The sequence below is a fragment of the Somniosus microcephalus genome, chromosome 21 (genome assembly GCF_052327205.1).
Source record: "Somniosus microcephalus isolate GS21.2 chromosome 21, FLI_Smic_1.0, whole genome shotgun sequence".
In the NCBI taxonomy this organism is placed as follows: domain Eukaryota; kingdom Metazoa; phylum Chordata; class Chondrichthyes; order Squaliformes; family Somniosidae; genus Somniosus; species Somniosus microcephalus.
The window spans coordinates 5,572,471-5,584,970 of record NC_141007.1 but is presented as its reverse complement, the minus strand read 5'-3'; the positions used below and the strand labels follow the sequence as shown (position 1 = coordinate 5,584,970).

The 12,500-nt window shown below is 44.7% G+C and overlaps 1 protein-coding gene across 1 annotated transcript in view; it reads left to right on the top strand.

The window, feature by feature from the left end:
- The window catches only part of mrps7 (mitochondrial ribosomal protein S7), a 1,172,241-nt gene that overhangs the window by 728,931 nt on the left and 430,810 nt on the right, over positions 1–12,500 (top strand). The gene's annotated exons all lie outside the window — the stretch shown is intronic.

Genomic DNA, 12,500 nt, shown 5'->3' with positions numbered 1-12,500 from the left:
GGGAGAGAGAGAGAGGGGAGAGAGAGAGAGGGGGAGAGAGAGAGGGGGAGAGAGAGAGAGGGGGAGAGAGAGACTGACTGACTGACTGGGAAGGAGAGGGGGGGATAGAGAGAGAGAGGGAGAGAGACAGAGAGACTGGGAAGGAGAGGGGGGATAGAGAGGGAGAAAGAGAGAGAATGGGAAGGAGAGAGAGAGAGTTTGGGGGAGAAGAGAGGGAGGGAGAGAAAGAGAGAGACTAGGAGAGAGAGAGGGAGAGGGGGGGAGAGGGAGAGAGGGAGAGAGGGACAGAGAGAGACTGGGAAGGAGAGAGAGAGAGAGTGGGGGAGAAAGAGAGAGACTAGGGAGAACTGGCGAAGAACCAGACTTCACCAGTAATCAGGGGAATAATTACATATTTGGGAATAACCACTTTGATCTCCCTTTTCATTCACACAGGTATAACTGCAACAAACAGACAAATGCTAATGGAAAACAGCTCCTGTAGCTCTGTCGATGCCTGGGTCTGTACATTGTCAATGTTAGGTTCATGGGAGACTCCCTAGGAAGACCCACCTATTGCTCACCTCTTGGCTTCAGCACCGTAGACTATATGATTATGGATCTGGACCCATCCTCTTTCAGAGCATTCAGTCAAACCACAAACAACACTGTCAGATCACAGTCAAATTACTGCGTATCTTAAAAGGACAGAAACAACCAACACAGAAACACAGCCCAGTAAGCTGTACAACATTAAAAAATCCTACAGATGGGCCAAAAACAGCACGGAAAAATACCAGAAAGCAATTAGCAATCAATCAACTCAAGCTCTCTTGGACACCTTTCTGGAAAACACATACACTCACAATAAAGAAGGCGTAAACCGGGCAGTGAATAACCTAAATAATATTTTTGATCATTTGGCATCAATGTCTAACTTGAAAGTTCGCAAGAATAAACCCAAAACAAAAAACCACGAAAAATGGTTTGATTCAGATTGCCATAACATGAGGAAAAAACTCAGAAAAATATCAAACCAAAAACACAGACAACCAGAAAACGAGGAATTACGCCTTACTTATTGTCAGGCACTAACACAATACAAAAACACACTCAGAACCAAGAAAGAGCAGTATATTAAGAATACACTCAGCTCCATTGAGGAATCCATTGATTCCAATTGTTTCTGGGACAACTGGAATACATTACACAAAAAACAACACGATGAATTGTCCATTCAAAACGGAGACACATGGGAAAACCATTTTGAAAAATTATACCAGAAAAACACACTAAGCCCAGAGCAATATTAAATATGTAAAAAACTGGAAAAGCTCGAACTGGCCATAAAAGATAACCAAAACCCGCTAGACCCCCTAATAACTGAAAAAGAGCTATTTGAAAAACTCAAGGACCTGCAACCAGGAAAAGCTTGCGATGCAGATGGCATCCTAAGCGAGATGATTAAACACACGGACGATAAAATGAAATTCGCTATCCAAAACTCTTCAACTTGGTTCTGAGTGTCGGTTACTTCCCTGATATCTGGAACAAAGGACTCATAATGCCCATATACAAAAGTGGAGACAAAGCTGACCCAAATAACTATCGAGGCATCTGTGTAAACAGTAACCTGGGGAAGGTATTCTGTAGTATCATAAACAAAAGACTTATAAACTTCCTTGAGGAGCACAATGTCTTGAGTAAAAGCCAAATTGGATTCTTACCAAATTATAGAACATTGGATCATATCTTCACCCTACACACCCTAATTGACAAACATGTTCACCAAAACAAAAGCAAAATTTTTGCCTGCTTTATAGATTTCCAGAAGGCTTTTGATTCCATTTGGCACAACGGTCTATTCTTGAAATTTATTGAAAGTGGTGTGGGGGGAAAAACATATGATGTAATTAAATCAATGTATACAAACAATAAATGTGCAGTTAAAATTGGCGACAAACAAACAAAATACTTCTCACAGGGGCATGGTGTGATGCAGGGCTCACCCATCTCACCGACACTCTTTAATATTTACATAAATGAATTGGCAAAACTACTTGAACAATCTACAGCACCCGGCCTCACCCTATATGAATCCAAGGTTAAATTCCTCCTCTATGCAGATGACCTGGTTCTGCTCTCACCAACTGAGGAGTGTCTACAGCAGAACCTGGATCTGCTAGAGTCGTTCTGTCAGACCTGGGCCCTGACAATAAACCCCCAAAGAACCAAAGTTCTTGTGTTCCAGCAAAGATCCAGACATCAGGGACCCAGAATAAATTTCACACTAGGAATAACTAAAATTGAACAAACCACAAACTACACATACTTAGGCTTAAAAATCAGTTCTACGGGAAATTTTCATCTGGCTGTGAATGAACTGAAAGAGAAAGCAAGAAGGGCTTTCTATGCCATTAAAAAATCAATCCAAATAGAAATCCCAATTGGCATTTGGCTCAAAATTTTTAAATCAGTAATTGAACCAATTGCACTCTATGGCAGTGAGGTGTGGGGACTGCTAACACAACAAGAATTTGCAAAATGGGACAAACACCCAATTGAGATCCTACATGCAGAATTCTGTAAAAGTATCCTCTGGACTCAGAGGAAAACCGCAAACAATGCATGCAGGGCACAACTAGGCCAATATCCACTACTAATTACTATCCAAAGAAGAGCCACCAAATTTTGGAAACATCTAAAAATGAGCAACCCCCACTGCTATCATTACGAAGCCCTGAAATGCCAAGAGAGGATCATAAAGATGAGCCCCTCAGTCAACTGGTCCTGGGACTCAGTGAAGTAACTACTAACACTACTAATAATAACCAGCCCCAGGACAGTGACATCGTAGCACAGAGAATTCGACCCAACACAATTGTCACCAAGCAAAAGGAAAAATATCTGTCATATTGGGCAGAAACAACAAAAACCCAAAACAAACTCAATTGCTACTTGGCCCTAAACAGACAATACAACATGGCTGAATACCTGACCACGGTAAAAGATAGCAAATTGAGAAAAACCTTGACAATGTACAGACTTAGTGAGCATAGTCTGGCCATCGAAAAAGGCAGACACAGACAGACCTGGCTGCCAAGAGAGGACAGGATATGCTCTCACTGAAGTCAGGGAGTGGTGGAGACAGAGATGCACTTCCTCACAGCTTGTGGAAAATATCAGGGCATAAGGGGGAATTTCTACCCAAAATTCATAAAAATATGCCCTGAATTCAAAAATTTGAATGACAACCAAAAACTCCCATACCTATTAGGGGAACAGAGAAATTGCGTAACCTTAGTGGCACACTATGTTACAGCTTGCCATAAGCAGAGGGACAACCATTAAATCTAAGAAAAGAGTATATACATATTATATGAGTGTATATTTATACACACAGGGTTATATCTGTTTATACACTGTATGGATAGATCTGTGTTTATGTGTTCAACCATAAATGTTTTTTTCGGTGCTTTGGCAACATAAGATGTACCTTGTCATGCCAATAAAGCAATTTGAATTGAATTGAATTGACTAGGAGAGAGAGAGAGAGACTGGGAAGGAGAGAGGGGAGAGAGAGGGAGAGAGAGAGACTGGGAAAGAGAGAGAGAGAAAGGGAGAGAGAGAGAGAGAGAGGGGGAGAGAGAGGGAGAGAGAGGGAGAGAGAGAGAGACTGGGAAGGAGAGAGAGAGAGTGTGGGGGAGAGAGAGAGGGAGGGAGAGAAAGAGAGAGACTAGGAGAGAGAGAGAGGGAGGGAGAGAGAGAGAGAGAGATGGAGAGAGAGAGAGAGGGAGGGAGAGAGTGGGGGAGAGAGGGAGAGAGGGACAGAGAGAGACTGGGAAGGAGAGAGAGAGAGGGGGTGGAGAGAGTGAGAGACTAGGAAAGAGAGAGAGAGGGAGGGAGAGAGAGTGAGAGGGAGAGGGAGGGAGAGAGGGAGAAAGAGAGAGAATTGGAAGGAGAGAGAGAGAGTGTGGGGGAGAGAGAGAGGGAGGGAGAGAAAGAGAGAGACTAGGAGAGAGAGAGAGGGAGAGAGGGAGGGAGAGAGTGGGGGAGAGAGGGAGAGAGGGACAGAGAGACTGGGAAGGAGAGAGAGACCGAGAGAATGGGGAGAGAGAGACTAGGAGAAAGAGAGAGAGAGAAAGAGGGAGAGAGAGAAAGAGAGTGAGAGAGAGGGAGAGAGAGAGAGTGGGGGAGAGAGGGACAGAGAGAGACTGGGAAGGAGAGAGAGAGTGGGGGAGAGAGAGAGAGATTAGGAGAGAGAGAGAGAGAGAGGGGGGGAGAGAGAGAGAGGGAGAGAGGGACAGAGAGAGTCTGGGAAGGAGAGATAGAGAGTGGGGGAGAGAGAGAGAGACTAGGAGAGAGAGAGAGAGAGGGGGGAGAGAGAGAGAGAGAGGGAGAGAGGGACAGAGAGAGACTGGGAAGGAGAGAGAGGGAGTGAGGGAGAGAGAGAGACTGGGAAGGAGAGAGAGAGAGAGAGGTGGGAGAGAGGGAGAGAGAGGGAGAGAGAGGGAGAGAGACTGGGAAGGAGAGAGAGAGGGGGGAGAGAGAGAGAGAGACTAGGAGATAGAGAGGGAGAGAGAGGGAGAGACAGAGAGAGAGAGGGAGGGAGAGAGTGGGGGATGTTATGTTCATTAATAACTAGACATTCTTGTTATGAACAGCTAGCTTCTAGCTAGACATTTATTCAGTACACGTTCTCTAGGTACAGCATCTGTAGAGATTCAGCATGTGTGCTCCTGTGTGCAGGCAGCCATCTTGACCACTGCCTTCTGGGTAGCCTAGTGCATCCTGGGTAGTGTAGCCTTAAACACATACAACTAAATATACAGCTCTACAGCTCTATAGCTCCACCTAGTGTACTATTCTAGAATGACATGTTATTGATCATTACATCCCCCTTTCTTTGAGGTTAACAAAATCAATATCAATCAACTTTCAAGAAAAACGATAAAGATGATATCAGTAACACTTCTGTTAGTGCTCTATAAACATAAACATTTTCAAAACAGTCAATACATTTTCAATATAGTTTTTCTTTGTACTCAAAGATTAAGTCTATCAGGCTTTTTTACTACACGTATGGGTCTTCTCAGCACGGGTAAGTCTGATGTGTTTTCATGAGATTGTTCTGGTGGTGAATGACAAGATTCAGTTGCGGCATTGTCATCGATTTGCTCTTGGATAGTTTCTTGTGTTTTCAGGAGGGAACGGCGGTTCCTCCTGAGAATCTGTCCTTCCTCAGTTCTAACCTTGCTCGTACTTCCTCAAGAACTGTAGCTTTCCTGTTCCATGCATCTGGATCCTCAATCCTGACAACATCATCCCTTGTCAATGGTTTTAGAGTTTTGGATGACTTGTCATAGTATGATTTCTGTTTCAGCTTTAACAGTTGAAGTCTCTGTCTCAGTTCCTTACTTTGCTGTTCTTTTGCACAGCAGGGTAGCGTGGTGCGCAACTTGTGACCCATTAGGAGTTCAGCAGGTGGAGAACCACAGTCTAAAGGTGAGGCTCGGTAGCTCAGCAGGGCAAGATAAGGATCAGACTTGCTTTCTGTCGCTTTCTTCAGTAGCTGCTTGAGAACTTGAACACCTTTCTCTGCCTTACCATTTGACTGAGCATACAAAGGACTGGATGTGATGTGCTGAAAGCCATACTGTGCTGCAAACTGTTGCCACTCCTTGCAGTTGAAGCATGGACCATTGTCGCTAATGGCAATCCTGGGAATTCCATGTCTGGTGAAGATGGATTTCACATGCATTATGACACTGCTTGCTGATGTGCTTGAGAGCAGCGCCATCTCAGGATAGTTAGAATAGTAGTCAATCATTATTAGATATTCTTTACCATTTAAATGAAAGAGGTCCTGATGTGCCTTCAATAACCACAAAACTAGAAGTTATAGATTTAAACAAGTTGGCTTTTAATCACTAAGATCAGAGCTAACATCTCAACACACTGACTGGCTCACAGGAATGAGTCAGAGAAGTCAGGGAAGAGGAAGTGAAACTATACACCGTGTGGGGGAGGGTAATATACATGAGTGCAAAATGAATACAGGCAAGACAAACACATTTCATTACAGGTCCATACCAACCTTTTGCCATGGTGCTGTTGGTAAGTCAGCTACTATCATTGGTTCCTTTGTTTGTTTGTTTTGGTGTTTCTGACATGTCTCACATTTGCCTATCATGTTCTCAACCATGATGAATGTTCTCTATTACTGTTTGTAATACTTTATCATTTACTGTTTCTTCTGCTATTTGCTTTGATTTTGTGTCTGACACGGGCAGCGCAGCAGTGACCATACTCACATGAACATCCACGTCTTCTTCAGTAGAGCTCACTTGACTCATTGTGGGTGCTCGGGATAGTGTATCTGCTAACACTATGTATTTGCCTGGTGTGTAGATCAGTTCAAAGTCATATCTTTGCAGCTTCATCATGAGTCGTTGAATCCTTGGAGACATCTCATTCAGATTTTTTTTTATGATGGCAACCAGTGGGCAGTGGTCTGTCTCAACTGTGAAGGTGGGAAGTCCATATATGTAGCCATGGAACTTTTCTAATCCAACTACCAAGCCTAGACATTCCTTTTCAATCTGGGCGTATCAACACTCAGTATCAGTCATAGACCTGGAGGGATAGGCAACAGGCTTCCAATCTTCACCCTCTGCTTGTAGCAAGACCGCGCCTAGGCCATCCTTTGATGCATCCATTGACACTTTGATTCTCTTTGTTGGGTCAAAGAAAGTGAGTACAGGTGTGGTTGTCAGCACTGTTTTGAGGTTCATCCACTCTTGTTCATGTCTTTCTGTCCATGCGAACTCATTTGTTTTATGTAGCAGGTCTCGCAGACAGGTTGTCTTGGCTGACATGTTAGGAATGAACTTTCCAATGAAGTTTATCATCCCCATGATGAGTAGCACTCCTTTTTTGTCAGTGGGTCGGGGCATGTTGAGTATGGCGTTTACTTTTTCCATATCTGGCTCTATTCCTTTACCAGCTAGAATATCTCCTAGGAAAGTGACTTCCTGGATGCCAAACTGACACTTGGCTTTGTTGAGCTTCAGTCCATTCCGGCATATGCTCTGTAGCACTTTAGTCAGTCTCTCATTGTGTTCTTTCAGTGTGGAGCCCCAGATGATGATGTCATCAACATAGACCCGAACTCCTTCCAGACCTTCAATTATGTGTTCCATCGCTCTATGAAAGATTTCAGATGCAGATATTATCCCGAAAGGCATTCTGAGGAAACAATACCTGCCAAATGGTGTGTTGAAGGTACAGTATTTGGTGCTCTCTTCATCCAGTTTTAGTTGCCAAAATCCTTGTGAGGCATTGAGCTTTGTAAAGTATCTGGCACCTGACATTTCACTGGTGATTTCTTCTCGCTTGGGAATCTGGTAGTGTTCACGTTTTATGTTTGCATTTAAGTCCTTTGGATCCATGCATATTCTTAGATCATTGTTCTTTTTCTTTACACATACCATGGCGTTAACCCAGTCTGTTGGCTCTTCGACTTTCCTGATGACTCCTAGTGTGGTCATTCTGTCCAGTTCATTCTTGAGCCGGTCACGCAGGGGTGCTGGAACTCTTCGTGGAGCATGTACCAGTGGCTGAGCATCCTCCTTTAGCTGGATCTTGTAAGTGAATGGTAGAACTCCAAATCCTTTGAACACATCCTGGAAATTACTCACTACAGAATCCACCGAGTCATCTGGTCTGCTTATGGCACAGTTTATACGGTAGACTCTCTTGACCAGTTCTAAGTCTTCACAAGCTTTGTCACCTAGTAGTGAATCAAGTCCTTCAGCCACAACAGAAAACATGAGATGATGCACTTTGTCTTTGACTGTCACTTTAAGTCTGCATACACCTAAGCTACCTATTTTCTGTCCATTATAGTCCTTCAGTAGTACTGACTTTTTCTGTATTTTGGGCTTTTCTTTCATATTTTTAATGTCACTCATACTGATTAAGTTTGCTTTTGCCCCAGTGTCTAGTTTCAATGTAACTAATGCTCCATTTACCTGCAGTGGGATCATCCATTTGTCCTCTTTTACTGCATTAATTTTATGTTCAGCATTGTCCATATCTGAGGGCTGCACATTTTCTGTATCATTTTTGACATTGTCACATGACACCATTCGTACAAAAAATGTCTCACTTAAATCAGTGTCCTCAATCATATTGACTTGTTGCCCTTTCTTTGTTGTTACTTTTGAAAAGCATTGTTTGGCAAAGTGATTCTTTCCATGACATTTTGTGCACATTTTTCCAAATGCTGGGCATTGTTTTAACTGGTGTTTGTAACCACAGTGTTTACAATTAAAAATTTCATCCTCCGATTGCTTCTCATTTCTGTTCTGCCCATGTTTCTTCCCTTTGTAGGACACAGCACCAACAGCAGCACTGACTACAATCGCATCATTATTGATTTCACTGAAAGTCTTCGTGTGCTGTCGAGCTAGCTCACTGGCTTGGCATATTTTCACAGCATTTTCCAATGTCAGTTCGGTTTCTCTCAACAGATGTTCCCTGACCTTTTTATCCTGAATACCAAACACAATCTGGTCATGAATCATGGATGCTTTCAGTTCAGAGAAATTACATGTCTGTGCTTTCAGTTTCAGATCGGTCACAAAGCTATTAAAATCTCATTTTGCCGCTGTGTCCTCGAACAGAACATGTATCTTTCATAGGTTTCATTCTTTTTGGGAGAACAATGTGTATCAAATTTCTTTAGCACTTCATCTAAATTTTCTCTGTTCTCCTCTGGATTAAATACAAATGTATTAAATACCTCTATCGCCTGTGGGCCTGCAACCGTGAGCAGCAACGCTATTTTTCTTGCGTCTGGCTTTGTACCGAATCTGATGGCAGCAATGTAGAGTTCAAATTGTTGTTTAAAAGTCCACCAATTGTAGTCGACATTTCCCATGAGATTCAAAAACTCCAGTGGCCTCAAATTCTCCATGTCACTTTTCACAATTTTCAGCAGATCTTCACCAATCCTGGTAACATGTTATGTTCATTAATAACTAGACATTCTTATTATGAACAGCTAGCTTCTAGCTAGACATTTATTCAGTACACGTTCTCTAGGTACAGCATCTGTAGAGATTCAGCATGTGTGCTCCTGTGAGCAGGCAGCCATCTTGACTACTGCCTTCTGGGTAGCCTAGTGCATCCTGGGTAATGTAGTCTTAAACACATACAACTAAATATACAGCTCTACAGCTCTATAGCTCCACCTAGTGTACTATTCTAGAATGACATGTTATTGATCATTACAGGGGAGAGAGGGACAGAGAGAGACTGGGAAGGAGAGAGAGAGAAAGGGGGAGAGAGAGAGAGAGAGGGGGGGAGAGAGAGAGAGAGAGAGGGGGAGAGAGGGAGAGAGAGGGAGAGAGAGAGAGAGAGACTGGGAAGGAGAGAGAGAGAGTGTGGGGGTGAGAGAGAGGGAGGGAGAGAAAGAGAGAGACTAGGAGAGAGAGAGAGGGAGAGAGAGGGAGAGAGAGAGAGGGAGGGAGAGAGTGGGGGAGAGAGGGAGAGAGGGACAGAGAGAGACTGGGAAGGAGAGAGAGAGAGAGTGGGGGAGAGAGAGTGACTAGGAGAGAGAGAGAGGGGGAGAGAGAGAGAGTGAGAGAGGGAGAGATGGACAGAGAGAGACTGGGAAGGGGAGAGAGAGAGAGAGTGGGGGGAGAGAGACTAGGAGAGAGAGAGAGAGGGGGAGAGAGAGAGAGGGAGAGAGAGAGGGAGAGAGGGAGAGAGGGACAGAGAGAGACTGGGGAGGAGAGAGAGAGAGAGTGGGGAGAGAGAGAGACTAGTAAAGAGAGAGAGAGGGAGGGAGAGAGCGAGAGAGAGACTGGGAAGGAGAGAGAGAGGGAGAGGGAGAGGGAGAGGGAGGGAGAGAGGGACAGAGAGAGTCTGGGAAGGAGAGAGAGAGAGTGGGGGAAAGAGAGAGAGAGTAGGAGAGATGAGAGAGAGGGAGGGAGAGAGAGGGAGTGAGGGAGAGAGAGAGACTGGGAAGGAGAGGGAGAGAGAGGGGAGAGAGAGAGGGAGGGAGAGAAAGAGAGAGACTAGGAGAGAGAGAGAGGGGGGGAGAGAGAGAGAGAGGGGGAGAGAGGGAGAGAGAGAGAGACTGGGAAGGAGAGGGAGAGAGTGTGGGGGAGAGAGAGAAGGAGGGAGAGAAAGAGAGAGAGACTAGGAGAGAGAGAGGGAGGGAGAGAGAGAGGGAGAGAGAGGGAGAGAGACAGAGGGAGGGACAGAGAGAGACTGGGAAGGAGAGAGAGAGAGACAGAGAGTGGGGGGGAGAGAGACTGGGAGAGAGAGAGAGAGAGAGAGGGGGAGAGAGAGAGAGAGATGGAGAGAGGGAGAGAAGGACAGAGATAGACTGGGAAGGAGAGAGAGAGAGAGTGGGGGAGAGAGAGGGAGACTAGGAGAGAGAGAGAGAGAGGGAGAGAGGGAGAGAGAGAGAGACTGGGAAGGAGAGAGGGGGAGAGAGAGACGGAGAGAGAGAGAGAGAGAGTGGGGGAGAGAGGGAGAGAGGGACAGAGAGAGACTGGGAAGGAGAGAGAGAGAGTGGAGGAGAGAGAGAGACTAGGAGAGAGAGGGAGAGTGAGAGAGCGAGAGAGAGAGAGAGAGAGGGAGAGAGGGACAGAGAGAGACTCGGATGGAGAGAGAGAGGGAGCAATAATGGTAGGGGATTCTATCGTAAGGGGAACAGATAGGCATTTCTGTGGCTGTAGATGTGACTCCAGGATGGTTTGTTGCCTTCCTGGTGCCAGGGTCAAGGATGTCACTGAACGGCTGCAGGGCATTCTGAAGGGGGAGGGTGAACAGTCAGAGGTCGTGGTTCACATTGGGACCAACGACATGGGTAGGAAGAGGGATGAGGTCCTGCAGCAAGAATTTAGGGAGCTAGGTAGCAGATTAAAGAGCAGGACATCAAAGGACGTAATCTCTGGATTACTCCCGGTGCCACGTGCTAGTGAGTATAGCAATAGGAGGATAGAGCAGATGAATGCATGGCTAAACAGTTGGTGCAGGAGGGAGGGCTTTAGACCCTGGATCACTGGGCCTGCTTCTGGGGAAGGTGGGACTTGTACAAGTCGGACGGGTTGCACCTGAACCAGAACGGGACAAATATCCTTGCGGGGAGGTTTGCTAGCAGTGTTCGGGGTGGTTTAAACTAAAATGGCAGGGGGTTGGGAACCTGAGCAGGGAGACAGAGGAAAGGGAAACAGGGATAAAAGCAAAAGATAGGAAGGAGAAAAACAAAAGTGGCAGTCAGAGAAATCAACGGTTTAAATCAAACGTGGCCACAGTAAATAATAATTCTAATAGGTCTAAGAGCGTTAAAAAAACAAGCCTGAAGGCTTTGTGTCTTAATGCGAGGAGCATTTGTAATAAGGTGGACGAATTGGCTGCGCAAATAGAGGTAAATGAATATGATTTGGTTGGGATTACGGAAACGTGGCTCAAGGATGGCCAAGACTGGGAACTCAACATCCAGGGATATTCGATATTCAGGAAAGATAGGTAAAAAGGAAAGGGAGGTGGGGTAGCATTACTGGTTAAAGAAGGGATTAATACAATTGTAATGAAGGATATTAGCTCTGATGATGTGGAATCTGTATGGGTAGAATTGAGAAATACTAAGGGGAAAAAAACATTAGTGGGAGTGGTATTTTGACCTCCCAACAGTAAGGCAGAGGTTGGGGATGGCATTAAAAGGGAAATTAAAGAAGCGTGCAATAAGGGCACAGCGGTCATCATGGGTGACTTTAATCTACATATAGATTGGGCCAACCAAATTAGTAACAATACTGTGGAGGAGGAAGTCCTGGAGTGTTTATGGGATGGTTTCCTGGACCAATATGTCGAGGAACCAACCAGAGATCAGGCCATCTTAGACTGGGTATTATGTAACGAGAAAGGATTAATTAGCAATCTTGTTGTACGAGGCCCCTTGGGTCGGAGCGATCATAATATGATCGAATTCTTCATTAAGATGGAGAATGAAATAGTTGACTCAGAGACTAGGGTCCTCAATTTAAATAAAGGAAATTACGATGGTCTGAGGAGCGAGTTGGGTAGGATTGATTGGGGAATGGCACTCAAAGGGTTGACGGTGGATAGGCAATGGCAAACATTCAAAGACCGAATGGATGAGCTACAGAATTTATTCATCCCAGTTTGGCATAAAAATAAAACAAAAAAGGTGACTCAACCGTGGCTAACAAGGGAAATTAGGGATAGCATAAGGTCCAAGGAGACGACATATAAATTGGCCAGAAAAAGCAATAATCCTGAGGACTGGGAGCAGTTTAGGATTCAACAAAGGAGGACAAAGGGATTAATTAAGAAAGGGAAAATAGAATATGAGAGTAAGCTAGTAGGGAACATAAAAACTGACTGTAAAAGCTTTTGTAGATATGTGAAGAGTAAAAGATTGGTGAAGCCAAGCGTAGGTCCCTTGCAGTCAGAATCAGGGGAATTTATAATGGGAAACA